Source organism: Centruroides vittatus, unplaced genomic scaffold (assembly GCF_030686945.1).
Source record: "Centruroides vittatus isolate TY-2023 unplaced genomic scaffold, ASM3068694v2 contig_628, whole genome shotgun sequence".
Taxonomy (NCBI): Eukaryota; Metazoa; Arthropoda; class Arachnida; order Scorpiones; family Buthidae; genus Centruroides; species Centruroides vittatus.
The window spans coordinates 3780259-3798283 of NW_027122385.1; the positions used below are offsets into that span (position 1 = coordinate 3780259).

At 23.6% G+C, this 18025-nt stretch overlaps 1 protein-coding gene across 4 annotated transcripts in view; it reads left to right on the top strand.

Annotated features, from left to right (window-relative positions):
- LOC136979563 (synaptogenesis protein syg-1-like) overlaps positions 1 to 18025 on the top strand; it is a 292582-nt gene that overhangs the window by 246120 nt on the left and 28437 nt on the right. The window lies entirely within an intron of this gene.

The window sequence follows — 18025 nt, forward strand, 5'->3', positions numbered from 1 at the left end:
TGTATTTTTTTTATTACAAAATTAATGGAACTATAATAATAAAAAAATATAATTAAATATTTGAATAAGGCAACAATTTAGTGTTTACAATGGTTGATTAACTTTTGAGTCATCTCGTACAAAATTTATTGGATTTTAGAAATTGTCATATTTCTCATAGATATAACTAATTTACTTTAGATATAACATAATAAATGAAAGAATATATTTATAAAATATTTTTTAAAATATTTATTTTAAATTAGAGGATAACCCAACATTCAGTTAACTGTATTTTATTTTGAGTGTTCCGGGAGGACTTGTGAATATGAAAAATCTATTTAAAACAACACCTTTCTTTTTGTACAAATTGATAGAAACATAATTTAAGATAGCTTGAATAAAGAAGTAATTTAGTCTTTACAGTGGTTAGCTGTCTTTAGGGTCATCCTGTATAATATAATTATTATTATTGTTAATTAAATATAATTAAAATTAACAAAGTTTTAATAAATAATTATATTATATTTACAAAAATCTATAATTTCCTTGTCAATCTTGCTTAGTCATTTTAGAAATTTTCCATCCACTCTTTTGAATATTTCTCAAATATACATCTTTAATTTCATCTTTTGTGTTAATCCATCATCGTCAATAACAGACATTAAGATGTTAGAATTCTTCTTATGAGGGATTTTTACAGGAAAAAACTACCATCTACTTTAATTTTATATTATATTTATAAAAAATACAAATTTTTGCGAATATTTAGAACTAAATATAAAAATTCTATTTTTAAAAATTCAATTTTTTCATTTTATAACTTTATAAGCTATTAAATAAATAGTTTATGTTATTATTTCTCTAATTTTTTTATATTTTTAAATATCTAATTATAGACATAAATTGAAAAAATGGTGTTATATAAAGTAATCATCTGAAAAATTTCTATGTATAAGCAAAGTAATCTTTTTCATTAGATCGAATGTAATTGATTGCGATCGAATGAATGCCGTTTTTTTCTTAAATATTCTAATAAATTTATTACAGTAAAGAACCAATCAGTTTTTAATGACATTTTCGTGTATGTTAATAATGATGAGAATCAAAGAAAACTGGTCGATTTTTAAACCATAACAAGCCTCTCTCTCGTTGATTGTTCTTACTTTGAAGTGATTGAATTACGTTATTTTCTGACAAAACAAATATTTTTCCGATAAAATTATTACAAAGAATTAGATAATAAAACATTTAATATCTAAAATATAATAATTCGTATCGTATATTTGTAAAATAAATAATTTAAATTAAAAAGTTTTAAACGCACCCTTTTCCAGTTTTGTTACTTAATATTCCCTACGCTCTTATTCAGTTTATTTTATTTTTAATTTTAAATATTAATTTACACAAAGATATTTTCGTTGTCTTATAACATTTTGACATTTTAATTAACAAATATTCTATAAATTAACTTTTTTAAAAAAAGAAGAATGACTTTATAAAGTTGTATCGTTGCTTTGGATGGTTAATGATTAAATGTAAACATGTTTATTAAATTTTAATAATAAATATTTTAATAACGATCAAAATAACAAATATATTTCAGAAATTTTAACATTTTACTGCTAATCTATGGAATTTTAATTAAATTTCATATCTTACAGAACAATAAGAGAGAGAGAGTGAGAGAATTCAGGGCCTTTATTACACTGGAGCTTTCTAGACTAAGTTATGGTTTTGAGGCAATTTCTATTCTATCAATTCGAGGTTTCTAACTTGGAACCAACTTCATAAAATGATATAATTCTAGAAAGCTTTGGAAAAATCGCTGTTCTAGATATAGTTGGATCGAACCCAACTATATCTAGACCAGTAGAGTCAGCTGCCATACCAATTGAGTTATCGTACTTTCTCTGCTCCCACATCTTCATCTAATTTCAATCATACAGTTAACTATAATGTACTTTCAAGTAGGAAAGCGAATTTATCTTGTTAATATATTTTTAATACAAATAAATATTAAATTTATTTATAAAATTCATTAATTTCTTCTAAATTTCTAATGAAAATTATATTTTAATCCTTCTGCGTTTGTAATTATAAAACTACTCTCTCTTCCAATTTATAAAATAAAATATTAATATCTATTTATATAATTAACCTCATTAATATATATTTAGGAATTTCTTAGATATTCCATTTTCGAAACAATGGTTAAAGACATTGACTATTGTATTTCAGGAAATGAGATCGATCGTATAGCGTGACTTACCGACAGATTTTATAAATGACGCACTATGTAGAGGAAGCGTAGGTGATTTCGTACTTCTATCTTTTCAGTAGATTTGGTAGCACGCAGGAACCGTTAAACGTTTAAGCAGCAAGCAAACATAATCTTACCAATCAAATCAACGTAATGAACTAATGTTTGTCCAGGAATTGTGTTCAAATCATTATATAAGTTCCTATATAAATCCAAGTATATGTAGTATGTTTAATATTTCTCATGTTATACGTTTGAAAATCTTATTTTTATATTTTGTATATAGCATTAAAAGCATTTGCTAAAACCTACAACTAGTCTAAAAGTGACTTAACTATGTTTTGTCGCTCAGGTAACTTGCAAATATGAATTATAATGAACAAAGTGTTTTTCATTTTATAAAAACTGGTGGAAGAATGATAAAAGATACAATTTAATTAACTATATTTTTCAGTTAATTTCGTTAATTAAATGCAGCCTAGCTTTTATAACGGTTAACTGATCTTCTGAGCCTACCAATATCTTTCAATATTCATTAAAAAATTAAAAACCATATTATAATTTAAACTAGCAACAAATAAATATTTAAATTTGCTTAAAATAAATGATATTTTTCTATAAATTTTGTATTTAGAATATAATTATTTTACACATTTAATAAGTAAATTCAAATTAAAACTAAAAACTAGAGAAAAAAATAATTGTAAATAACTATTATTACTATTTAAGAAAAGTAAATTATTTTCAACAGAAATAAATATAATCTCTTATGTATATAAACGTATAAAATGTTTGCAAGTTTTTTTTTTCAATTTTATCAAATCTTTAATGAGTCCAACCTTTAAAAAATAATTTAATTAATATTTTATGTAGTTAAACAATCGCTAAAAAATTTAATTAATAACAAAAATCTTGACTTTAATTTTTAAATGCAATAATTTTATTTATAGACTTTAGAGAAAATAAAATTATTTAATTAAATCCAAATTAACTCACTTTTTATATGATTTTGTAATGTACAAATTTGTAAATATATTAATTTTATTTATTTGTTCAAATAAATAGTTAAAATGTAATCGTTTTTAATATTAGTAAATTAGTTACACACACGTTATGTGCATTTTACTTTAATATAACAGCAGTGCATAATTTCTTTAATGGAATAAATATTTCAAATTCAAAATAAAAAAAAAAAGGAAAATCATTTCGTTAGTTGCAATAAATGTAAAATATTTTCTTATTTCTATATACATAAAGATAATATCTTGATTACCAACCCTATCCTATGAAATATGTATGGACCGATTTACGTCTATACACAGCTTTATGTTGAATTGCTAGACGGTACCACGCCCCAGTTCTTCCGCACTAAAAATGGACTGATCTGTAACGTTGTCTAGTAAACGTTTCAGCTACCTTTTTTTTTTATATATACATATATATCCCATTTTCTTATTCGACGATCATCTAAACCATTTTTTAGGGCGGAGTCTATAGTAGGGTGCATGTAGAGGTCACGCGAAATGAAGTGAAGAAAGAGAAATAATATTTAAAAAAATCTGAACTGTGGAATAGAGCTATGATCAAAATGTCTTTTTACTTTCGTCCATTTATTGCTATGGAATTCGTAAAGTACCATTATAAGCACACACCCTTCCTGTAACTGTTTGACGAAAAAATGACGATTTGCTAATCTAACCGATAAATGGTGCATTGTCTGACGTTCAATTCAGTTTATTTGAGAACTATCCCACTTTTATGATTTGAAACAGGAAATCGTTTTTCTGTAATGAATATATAAAAGAATCTTTTTTATTATATATTATATATATATATAATGGCAGAACCTTTACTTATACCTTATTTTAACATTCGCCCTTTACTTGACGACTCTGGTTTTTTAATTACATTAATGCTACTTAATTGCTCTTAACTACATAAATACCACTTAATAACTATTAAGTGACTATTTATCATTATTTTCATCAATAATGTATCGCACAAATATTAAAAATAAGCTAAAATTCCCAGTAGAAACATCATTACCGTATGACTATTTATATCAATAACAGACATGTATTGTATTTATGTAAATACGTATAAAAATAAAGCTGTATCACTGTAAAAAAATATTGTTTTTTATGAGCGTAAATGAAAGGGGAAAAGATTATGACTGATAAATAATATAGGTAATTACAGTCTCGAGAGAAAATAAAAATTAGTTTTATTACAAGTAATTTTATTGCACCATTTACAAGACCACAAAGTATTCGCCATACGAGAACATATTAAATTCTAGTAGCTATATTCACATATAATAATACTTTGCAATGGCTAAAATAGTTTACTTTACAGAATTAACATGTGTCAATATTTGAGTGGTATGCATTTTAAACATTTAATGTTTTCGTAAGAAGATGAAAAACAATTTCCTATGGTAACGAACTTCTGTTACCTCTTTTATATATTATTTATCTACTTGTTATTGGTAAACATAAACGAAACTTTACAACGGAAACGCAATGGTGTTCTTCCATGACCATCATTATTCTTAGTTTTTATATTATTCATAACTCAAACATAAAAAAAAATAACACATTTAATCTATTGATTTTTCGTATAAAAATTACTAATTCCTAGAAAAACAATATTAATTTCTAGGAAAGGATATATACATTTATTTAATTTTACAATAAACAGTAACAGCTTTTATTATTATTAATATATTTTAAAAATTATTTATAGTATAATGCTTCGAATTTAAGATTCAGTCCCTTTATGTCTAATTATCATCCATTATTTTCTGAAAAATCCTCTTTAAAAAGGAAATTTCCTTAAAATTTCCTTTAAAAATATTTTTATCGTTCTTCCTTAAAAGAAACCTTAAAAATAAATTTTTAAAAGGGATAAAAATGAAATTTAAAAAGAAAATTTCTTCAAAAATCCCCTTTAAAGGGGCTATTCAGAGGAAAAAATTAGATGATAATTAAAAAATAGAAACCTCAAATTTATGACTTACCTCGATTTCCAATTCTAAAACTTTTTTTTTTAATGTGTTAAATTCGAATTAATAAGACGTTCTTATAAATTCAAGAGTTCTATCTAAAATACTTAATCATTAAATATTGCTATAAATGATTAAACATTTGATATTATATAAAATAAATAACATTAAATTATTCCCTTTCGAAAATTTCTATTGTTATGTAGAATAAATCAATGCATCATTTGAATAACGGGGGTTTATTCAGAAAAGACTAAGATGCCAATTTAGAATAGAAACATCGCCTCAGGTGCATTGAGCCATCGTTCTGCTGTAACATTATTAAATTAATAATTCATCACCTTTTCCATTTTACTTTACGCAGTATCGTTGAAAACATGAGCCATCTGCGTTTGAAAGAAGATTTTAAGATTTCTGAAAACTTAAACCTGATTGATTTTTTTATTACTTTTTCGGTAATTCAAAACGTACATGTGTTAAATCTATCAAAAAAAAATATCCAGAACTAAATTTTAATCAGCTAAATTTATGTTCTAAAAGTAAAACTGTCAATTCTAATCTATGAAATTCATAATTATTGATTCTTTTTTTAACGTTTTATTTACTTTTCTATAAATTTATTTAATAAAAGTATATACTCGAATTTGTAAATGGAAAATTGTATAATTTTTATGCACACATTTTAATGGTAAATGTTAAAACTTTATCGTATGATGAAAGAGATTTATCCATGCTGAAAGATAATATTTATCTGATGGATCAACGGATTTTTCGTGTTATCAACGAAGTCAACATGTTTTTTTTTATATAGTCTTTGCTATTGCTTACTATTTATTTTACTATGTTTACTACTACTGCTGCTATATACTTTATAAACTACTACATTTTTACTATATATTTTACTATCGTAATACAGTATATACTGTTACTGAGTATTGTATTGTAAATTTTACTGTATTATTTACTGTGTACACCAGTAATTTACTGTATTATTTTATGAACTTTACTATTATTATCAATACTTTTAGAATATATACTATATATTTTTCTATTTTACTTTACTACTATAATGAAGTATATATATATATATATATATAATAAGTATATATATATATAAATAAATAAGTAAGGTTTAATGCTACTATATTACTTACTGTTTTATCATTTTATGCTTCATTGCATTGTTTACTGTGTATTTTATTATATATTTTAGTGTATTTTTTACTGTTACGCTCTAACTTTACTACTTTATACTATACTACATTGCTTATTATTATATAATTTACTATATTTTTTATTTAGTATGTATAGGATATTGTTATTTGCTATTATTACTTTTTACTATATAATATAGTCTATTCTAAGTCAAATTCATATAATTTATTTCTTCATTTACATGCATATAACCTAATTCTCAATTACAGAAATTGTAATTTTGCAAACGTAAATCTCCTAGTTAACTAGCTTATCAATTGTTATAATACCGTATATGATTAAACTTTCTAAATGTTTTAATATATGATCCCCCAAAACAGCTCGTAGCGTTTTGAAATATAAAATTATAGATTTATATATGCAGTTTCCAAATTCGCAATACTTTTTAGTCAATAATCAATGCTAGAGAGTTCGTCATATCGATTTCCCCTTAAATATTAACATATATAATAGATATTCAAGTTTTTTAGGTCTTTCTTTTATTTAAACGAAATATATTTTTTAAAAACACCCTTCATTTATTTGCTTTTTTTATTAAAAAATCCAAGTAATAATTTATCTATTTATAATGCAAATTGCTTTTCTAGTTTTAAAATAACCAATAATGGAAAGGGTTTTTAAAAAAAATTTAATTAAATGCAATGTCTATAACATTAAAAATAATTTTTTAAAGTTATCTTCATCAAAATTTAAAATAGATTCACTTATGAGGGGAAGAAAGTAAGAGAAAATATATGAATTAGAAGAAAACATAGGCAGTGAAGTCTGCATATTTTTCTCCCTATATTTAGGGAAAAAATAGGCAAGAAACTCCCCCATATCTCCTTCTTATTCCTATATTCAGGAAAAATCTAGGCAGCGCGCCTCTCACTTCCTGCTTACTAATTATGTTTAGGGAAATGTAGGGAATCAACTCTATTTTTTCCGTATGCTCCCTATATTTTCTCTACTATTATATATATATATTTAAAAAATTATTCGAATAAATTTTTAAAACTAAAATTTAATTAATGTACAATTAAATGACAAAAAATTCTAGATAAAATTTGCATAATTCGTTATGATTCTAATTACAATCATGCAATTAAAATCATAAGAAATTTACAAGATTGTTATAATTTTAATTACTTCACATCTAAATATTTTAATTAAAATTCAAAAATAGAAAAAAAATCTTTTAATAAGTACATATATTTTTATTTAAATTCTTTTATTTTTCGTTTAAATTCTGTGCATGTTGTTCGTATGGTAAAATGAAATTCCTAGCTGAGAAAAGTATTGTATCTCAACTTTATTTATGTGATACACTATCCAGTTTTTTCTTCTACCACATATTGTGTAGATGTGATACAATCTGTATGCATCAACAAAGAAAATAGGTGCTAGATATTGTTATTTTGCTATATATATAACAATAGAAAAAAATAGATATATTCAATTGCAAATTTTATACGATATTCTTGTAATATAATTTACTTTAAATTTTGTTATGTAAATAATTAAACAAAATTAATTTTCTTTTTATATACTAGTTTATCACCAATGTAAGTTGTGAGTAATGTTTTACTTTACGTGAAGATAAACTTTTTTCTTTAATCAACACACGAAAATTAATAATGTAGCAATTTTGGAATTAGAAAAAGTTCCAAATTCCAGAATTGCCAAGACACCAAAATTGTTGGAAAGAGTTTCCTTCTGATTAATGGACAGCTAACGGTTCTTTCGCAAACTTTTTGTAAGTTCTATATGACTCTTCTGTATCAGTTACTCGAACAATCTTTGAGTTCTGTACTAAATTTTTGTCATAGTTTACTTCAGTTCGAAAATTTCTTTCTTACTTTTATTTTTATTTATTTTTTTTATAACTTTTCTTCATTAATTCTGAATTTAATTACTGTTTTAATAAATTTATTTAAAAAGCAAAAGAAAAATTTGTCTTTTTAAGTTTAATTCTGGAAAAATTCAGTTAATTTTTCTTTTATAAGATTACGAAAGTGATATAAATAAATTAATTTTATAAACTTGAGTATATGTTTAAAAGTATTTAAATTATTGGAATTATTATAATTATTCATACATTTTTAAATACTATATATATATAAATTTATAATAAATGAAGTGTATTAAAGTTTAGATTTTAATAATAAAAATAAAGAAATAAAATACAGAAAATTATTATAAAAATTCAAAAACTGCTTAAATCAGTTTCCAGTTCGTTATGATGAATAAGAAAAATCTTTACAAGAAGAAAATGTAAAATTTTTTTTTCTTTTTCTGCAAAAGTTTTCGAAAATCATTTGTTTTTTGTAAACGAAATTCATTTGGTGTAAAACTTTAAAAATATTAAATCACGGGAACTGATTTTGATATTAAAGGTATTCCTTCTTCCACTCATTAAATTCCATGCTACGTTTTCTAAACTCAAGTATAATGAAGGTGAAATATGATTCTTTCTTTTCATTATTTCAAACCATGACAAAATTTCGGCAGACAGGTTTTGAGCTTTTATGGATTAAATTCGATAATCATTTCAAAATTTTAAAATCTGTCAAGTTTTTCTTCTTTCTCAAAAAGCTCTGATGATTTCTATCATTATTTAAACATCAATTTTAGTAGTTTTTACATAACTTTTCGCTTTTTTAAATAATGTAAGTGAACGTACAAAGCGGGAAAGTGTATTTTAAATGAATATATAAACAGAATAGAATAAAAATAAAGCGAAGTATATGCAAAGGAATATAAAAGTTAAGTTAGAATGATGTGTAAAGAAACAAAACTCTAGTTAGAGTATAGTGAAGTGGTGCAGAACTTTCTATAAAATGTTATAAAAAAATAGAGTCAAAATTTCGCGAAGAATTGAATATGTCGTAAAATGGTATTGTAAAAATAAGTAAATCGAAGTAAAATATTGTAAAGAATATACAAATCAAAGAAGAGGGTCGAGGTCGAATATTGTGATGGGAACATACAGCTTGAAGCAGAATAGCACAAAGGAATATAAAATATGAAGCATAATATTATCAAAGAGCATAAAAACTAAAACAATGTCTTATAAACAAGCATACAAATTGAGTAAAAAGTTAAAAGACTACACAAATGAAGTCACAATATTGTAAAGATACAAAGAAATCGAAATAAACAGAAAATGATTATTAAAAAAACAAAAAGAAAAACTTTTTCTTAGATGAAAATCTTTTCGATATGTAGCAAAACATCGATTAAAATATGCAAATGATTTTTTTTAAAGTACATTGATGTGGATATAAGCCATATTTAATGAAATACATCCGAGCACTTTTTAAACAAATATAAAATCAATCATCTCAGAGTAGTCCTTTGGGATGTAGCTGTCTATCGCATAAGATAAATTAGAATCCATGAAAGAAATGCAGGTAGATCTAAATCAATTTTAATCCTAAAGCTTGGAAAAAGTAAAGCGATCACTCAGGGAATTTTAAATTTGCAAAAATCGATATTCATTTCTGAGTAATTTGAAGCAATATTTAAAATATTAAAACAAGAAAAAAATACAATATTATTGATAAGCAATAATTGAAGAATTGTATGACATTAAAAACTTATTATTATTATTTTATTTTAAAATAAATATTAATGATTTTTTATAAGTTTTTTTTTCTTATACTTTCAGTTAAACTGTTCTAAATTGTAACGTTAAACATATTCGACTGTTTCGAAAGTAAATGACCGAATTTTAGAAAACAGGAAAAGAAATTGGGATAAAAAGATACCATACAAGCAGAAGTCTTTCGAAATTACAAAACAAATGATTAAAATTCTAGAAAGTCTCCTTTCTTTTGCCTTTGCAAACGACAATTTAATGACTTTTTTCAAACGGTATTTCTTCTATTCTGCTTTTACCAAGCCACATAAAAAGTACATTAGGACAATCACTGGCAAGCAAGCCCACATAAAAATAAAAAAAATAATAAAAAAAATTATTCTTTTACCGTTTTACCGGTAAATATATCGTTGGTTATTCTTTACTAAATCGAAAACTGTTCCTATATTAACGCCTAGAGGTAATATTCGCACTTAAAATATAAAAAAAACAAGAAAAAAACAAACTTTTTCACTCCTCGTTGCCACTTTAACTTATTCTCTTCCTGTTACGAACTAAAACTTCTTTCTTTTAAGTCTTACAAATTATCAAATAACTTAAAAAGTAATTTAATTTATAAAATTTATAGAAAATTTTAATCTTTTAACGTGCAAATTTTACTTATCTTCTATAGCTTTATACTTTATGAATTTATAAAAATTTTCTTTAATTTTTATTAAATTTACAAATAAATAAAAAGTTTGTACTTGTAAAAGTTATTTAACTCATTAAATATTTATTTTAAACTCCTTAAATTGTATTCAATAAAGTCAAAATTTGTAAGCAATTTTGTATTTTAATATATTAGTTACTATGGTATTGTTAGTTTAACATAAATATCAACTTATGAAGATATAAATTTATATACTTTAATAAGTTTACAAAGTTTTTTGAATATTTTAAAAATATCTTTTACAGTATTGTTTAAATATTTATAAAATATATGTATATTAAGAAACTTTACATACAGGGTTACCTGAAACTCAGCTAACCACTTTAAAGATTAACTCTTTGTCTTATTCAAATACTTTAAATATTTAATCAAACTTTTAAAATCCAATTTGCAACAATTTGAAACAGAAAAATAAGTTTTTATATATTTATTTTACGATTTTTGGACCACCCTGCACAAGAATTCTGAAAAAAAAATATTCAAATAAAAATGAAAATAAATTAATATTTTATATAATTAATTTATTAAATACATTATAGCTTATATTTCTTTAAAAAATTAAGAAATAAAAAGTAATCAAAATATTAAAATTGTAATTTTCTACATATCAATATACATATATTATAAATTGAAAATTATTAAATATGAATTCTCACAATTTTTGTAGAGGCTAAAATTTAAGATTTTCTAAAAATTCAATTTTTTAAATCTTTAGTTTAAATAAAATCAGATTTTTAAGAAAAAAAATACTGAATATGGCACGAATTCATCGTTTAGAAAGCTTCTCGTCTCTCATACTCTGAATAGCTGATTTTTATAACTGATATCAGAACATTTCTTTGCAGAATTTTTACAGAAAGAAACTTTATAGCTTACAAAAGATAAATATATATATTTTTTAGTCTATTGTTGAAGAGAAATTGGTATCCTAGTCATGAATATCCAACCTTCTAACAGCAAAAAAATCCACTCAAAAGTAACATATTTTTTTCTGAAAAAAATGAAAATATTTGAATAATTATTATTTTTTTATATAAAATTATAAATAATGATTTTGAAAATTAATTACATAAAACTAAAACATAAAATAATTATTATGAATTTAATTCATTACTATATCACTCAACCGCTTGTTTATTTAATGCATAAGTCAATATACAAAGTGATATGGAATGCAGATATAATTTAATCAGACAACTAGATTTCAAATTGAAAGTTATGATTTATTAATAAAGTAAATTATATCTTGATATATAATTAGTCTATAAAGTTTAACTAAATTTATATTTTCATTCTGATTTCATTTAATTTATTGAGGTTTTCTATTTTATCTAAAGCATTGATTTCTTTGAATTCTTACAAGCAACAACTTTAATGGTATTTAAGGAGGGAAAAAAGATTTTAAAAAAGTAAAAAAAAATCAATGATTCAATTTCGATTTACTTTTACTTTCATCGTTTTTGACTTTTAGTAAAAGTTAATCAACAAATTTACAGTAAATTTGATATAAATTCGTGGCGATAGTTAATAGAATCGAAATAGTTTTCTTCCATAATTAAATTTTATATAATAAGTTTTAAAATTTAAATGAATTTTTTTTATATATTTAAATTTTGATATTTCTTTTATTATTTTTTTCTAAAAAATTATTCAACAGTTTCCAAATATTCTTCTTAAATCACATAAAAGAATCATCATATTGAAAGATCATCCACGAAACAACATCTGCTTTGGAATTCTGTTTGTTTCTGATGAAAAATAGGCCTTTTCTTTTATAAATCGATAGTAGAATCTGTCGAAAGATTTGCAAGTTATTCTCATAATATTTTAAATAAATATAATAGTTTTTTCATAAATGAATATATAGAATTTTGGTGAAATTTATTCATTCTCTTTGTATTTTATTCTTTCGTTTAATTGCTGTTTTTGGTTTTTTAAAATTAATGCTAGAAATGATTAAATTTGTTTTAAAAGACTTTAATTTGTAAATTATTACTGTCTGAAGATTTCTTATAAATTAGGAATTAAAATTTACCAATACAAACTTTAACTTATAAATCATGATTGAAAATTTTTTTATGAGTTAAGATTGAAAATGGTAAAGTTGTAATTAGCTTCTAAATCAGTACTGAAATTTTCTTATAAATTATTGCTGAAAATGGTTTAGTTTACAAAATAATTTGTATATAAATATTAAAATTTTCTAGTAAATCAATAGTGAAGGCAACATAATTTAAAAATAAACCAATATTAATTACTGAAAATAATTTAATCCATAGATAACTACAACATAAAGTTATTTTTAAAAAAATCCAACATATATATAGACATCAAGAATTTTATTTTTACTTTTTGTAATTCGTTCTTTTATATCGAATCGCAATTCCAGTGCAGATTCTTTGTTTCTGACACGATCAGAATACGGATATCAGTTAACGAACCAAATGTCTGCGTGCTCGAGCACAAAAAATATCCCAGGCCTTGGTAAGAAAATACTTTTAACTGTTATTATCGTCACTATTGAGACATTTTTTGCCACCTCACGATTCCAAGAAACCACCATCTATTGTTTAGTTTCATAGTCTGACCGATATCTTAATGGTGTCTCAAAGACAAGCTCTGGTATCTGTTTAGTTGCGACCAAAGTTGTTTCTTATCGGCTAATAGGGTTCAGTTGAGGTCAGAACAGCCACATCAATCAGTTCATTGCTTGGCTTTTGTTTCTTGTGGCTTTCTTTCTAAGTTATCAAAGGAATAACAGACATTACCTTACTTGTTTCTCCATTTGTTGTGCGTTATACTCTGGAGACTAAATGAAGAATACCATCAAATATGACTCATTCGATTCACTTCGTCTCTTATTACAGAACGGATACTAATGGGATTTCAAAGTGGATTATTGCAAGTTTTCTCTACGCTATTCAAGCAGAATTCAATAGAATTTGTATCAATATAACTGTAGTATCACGTTCGAGCGTATTGAATAATTAGTATACGGAAAAGCTTTTCTGTAATTATAAAACACGATAATTTAATCAAAGAAAACTTTATATTTCTATCCGAATAGTTCTTTTATCTTTAGGAAAAACTATATATATATAAACGGTACCGAGTATACATTCAATCGAATTGAAATAAATAAAACACGAAGCAATCAATCGTACTAATTCTTATTTGAAAAACGATAGAAACGATTGAAAATTTCTTTAGGCAATTCCAAGACATGGAAAAATTCTAATTTTAATTTAAAATGTTATCAACTTATCTACCTAAGTTATTCTTCTTTCGCTAACAACTGAGATTGACCGTGTATTTTAGCAATGTATAACCCGATCAAATATTTTAAGAGATCTTTAGATGATATCTTGAATCTGTTTTCATAGGAAGAGAGAGAAGAGAGAGAGAGTTCTTTTTTTACTTTTTCACGTTTAGTTTTCTCTTCTCGAACATTATTTGGTGCCTAAGGCAAAATTGGAATCCGGTATTCTCTCTCTCTCTTTCTCTTCATGCAGATCTGTTTTCTTCCAACGATACTATAGCATTGGATATTTTCATCTCTGTTTCCTATCTCTTTGCTATTCGACCGTTTTTTCCTAAACACAGAACTTTTTCTATTCAATTTCGATTTTATAAATTCTTTTCAGTTCCTCAAAAAGGAAAAATATATATATATATATTTACACTACAACTCAAACTTTTATTTTATATATTTTGTATATAAAAAATATTTAAGGTTTATATTAATAATTTATAAACTCCAATAAACTAATTCTTTAACTTAATATATTAAATAGAATTTCCATATGGAATATCATTTAAATTTATTTTTAGAGCGTTATTTATACTTATTAGAATAATTAAATATTCGAATTTTGTGATGATTTTTACGCATTAATTCCTCTTCTGTTAGGTTTTTGGATGCGCTAATACAAGAGTTAACAAAGTTATATATTTTTTTAAAGAACGTTAAAATCATTATTAATTAACATTATATTATAACTAATAATAATCTGCTCCCAACTAGTTTTAACCGGTTTTAGAATAGTTTACTAAATACAGATGAGTATTTCATAATGGATAAAAATTTTAAATTAAATATAATTGATTTTAAATGAATGTTTTTATTCTATTTAAATTGAAAACGTAAACAAATTTATTTAATTTAATCTTTTTTTTAAAGTGATTAAATTTAAATTAGAACTATTTACTGGGTTACCGAAAAATTAGTTAACAGAGAGTATTGAAGAATTAATAAGAAAGATTTTGTACGTTTTGATAATAAATAATATAATTTCATGTCACAAAATTTGTAGAAACGTTTCAAAACGATGTAAATTTTATATTGAACATTGTAAGTTGTGTATTAAATGTATTGAACATATGTATAGTTTCACATGAAATACATTTTATAAACTTTGTGAATAGAAACTACACTAAAACTAGATGTATAACGGGGTACTCTGAATCGATGTATTATTTCTCGATCGTTTTATTATATTTATATCTTTAAAAATGTTTACTCTATTTTTTTCAATATTATTTAATTTAAGATAAAATTTTATGCAACCAGAAGAAAAATATTTTAGAAATATTCTCCTTTTACAACTCTCTCTATTATGAAATTAAGTTTATAAACTCCTCGTTCCTAAGTATTAATATATATGTTAAAATCGTGAAATTTAGAATAATTTACGTTGCTTTTCTTAAATCATTACACAAGTGTTACAGAAGCTTAAACGTATTTTTGTAGGGATATCACGCAAAATATGCCTTAATAAAAGACAGTAAACTCTCGCTATAGTGTTTTCATAAACGTAAACAAATCGAGTTTTAGCTTTTTATGACGTTTTTTAATTGCCCAAATATTTTCTTGCTTTATCTCAGGATCAATTCAGAATTTCCATATTATGCTAGAGAATGGTCTTCATAATTATTTTTCGTCATCATTAGGAATCTTTTCTAATAAATTCTTCCAGTCTTAGTTCAGTCAGAAAATAATAAATTAGCGTTTACTAGAGAAAGCGTTTAAAAAATATTGAACAAATTCCTTGATAAGAATTAAAATGACACTTGATTAGTGAATTGACTTACTCTTTCTACAATGAAATGTCGGTGTTGATAGAGTATTTTTTTTTAAAGCCACACAAGTAATTTTCTTGACAGGTTTCATAAGAAATACAAAATTGAATAAGAAAACACTTAATTCAAATTGAAATTAATTAATAACATAAATTTGGTGAACATAAACCAATAGAAAAAGAATTAATAATTTCGACATTATGAAGCTATCATTTACTGGATATAGAGATAACATGTTTCACTTATGGCTTCCATGCTATAAAAAATATCGAGTTATCATTGATGGATAACGGATTTATGAAATAAATTCCAACAGCAAACATTTCATGAACATTTCTTCTCTATGGAGAACAATTTATTGCAATAAACAATATTTTGATCTAACTTTTATAACTGTTATCTTCACTTAGAGCATAAAGTTGTTTTCAAACTGTTACTTAGAGGTTTATACATATTTTAAATATATTAAAAGTTAATTTTTATTGTAGATTTTTATTTAAAATACGATTATAATTTAATACTATATGTATATTAATAATTACTCGCAATTCACAAAAATAGAAGGCTTAATTTCGACTGTACGGTATCCTATATAAAATCTCTTTAAATTATTTATATTTCTTACTGTATATAAACATAAGAAAAACTAATTAAAGAAAAAGCATATGTTGATGCTTTTTTCATTCGTAAAAATTGCAAATACTAAAATTTCAAATAAAAGATGCTCAATCAACAATTTTTTTCCAGTTTTCAAGCGATTGAAGTAGAAAGTCAACATAGAAAGATAGAAGCGTAATGTTTAGTCTAAGTGCTCGTAACGTCGTAATCTTCGCTGAACTGAGCTAAACAGTCGATTTGCCAGATCACCACCACCGAAAATATATAAAAATTCTTTAACTCGTGTATCAGGTGCACGCGTAGACTATCTCGATTGCATGAAATTGGATTGAAGGAAAAAAATGCATTGAAGAAAGTAACGTTATTCGATGTCTTGAAAGTTAAAAAAAAATCGAAAAATACAAAGAATAGCAAAGATATCAATGATAAAATGAAATATTTTTTGATGAGAATTGACGAGTTGTTTCTTTTTTTCTGCGGTCAGATTCTTTTACACAATAATTTTTTTTAATAAATTAGAAAAAGTAATATCACAACAAAATATAATCAACTTTCTATTGTGAATTACAAGTTATTTAAACATCATTTTGAATTGAAAATAACCACATTTTTTTTAATTACATGGTTACATACATTTTTCTATTCTAGGAAATTCTACATTCATTTTCTTCTCTATTTTATTGCATTTTCTTTAATAAATGTAAGAAAATGCAACGACATCAATGATAAAGTGTAAGTTTTTTAATGAAAATTTATCAGGCTTTCTTTTTTATGTAATAATCCAAAGAAAACTTAAATAAAATTACAGCAAAATTCTGTTATGAATTGCAAGTTATTTTGACATTATCTTAAATTAAATTTATATTATATTATATGAAGTAATTACAAATTTGGTAATTACAACTTTAAAAAAGTATGTAAATACGTAAAGATGCAAGATACCATTAATAAAGTATATTTATTTCTATATAATCCAATTCTTTTAGACAATAATTTAAAGAAAAATCAAGGGAAAAATAATATCAGAACAAAATATCATTGGTCTTTCTTATTGTGAGCTGCGAGTTATTTTAACATTATCTTAAATTGAAAGATATATTATGTGAAGTAACTACAAATTCGTTATAAAGTATATTTACATTTTCCTTGTTCTAGACAATTCTACATTCATTTTCCCATTTTCTTCTATTGTATTTTCTTACATAAGTTTCAAATAAAATAAGAAAATTTTCTTACGCTTAGGTTAAAATAATAATAATAATAATGCGACGATGTCAATAATAAATAGAAACTATCAGTTTTTATATGATCCAATTCTATTATACAATAATTGATAAAAATTGTGGAAAAAAGTAATAAAATCACAATAAAATGTCATCATCACGAGTAATATTAACATTCTCTTGAATTGAAAGTATATTAGATGAAGTAGCTACACAATTAACAAACTGTGTGGAATAGGAAAATATAATTAAAATAAACATTATTATTAATGTAAAATATTACATTTCTGCTCTTTTAATTATAATAAAAGCTTATTGTAGAATAATTCCTATTCAGAATTAATTTAAATAC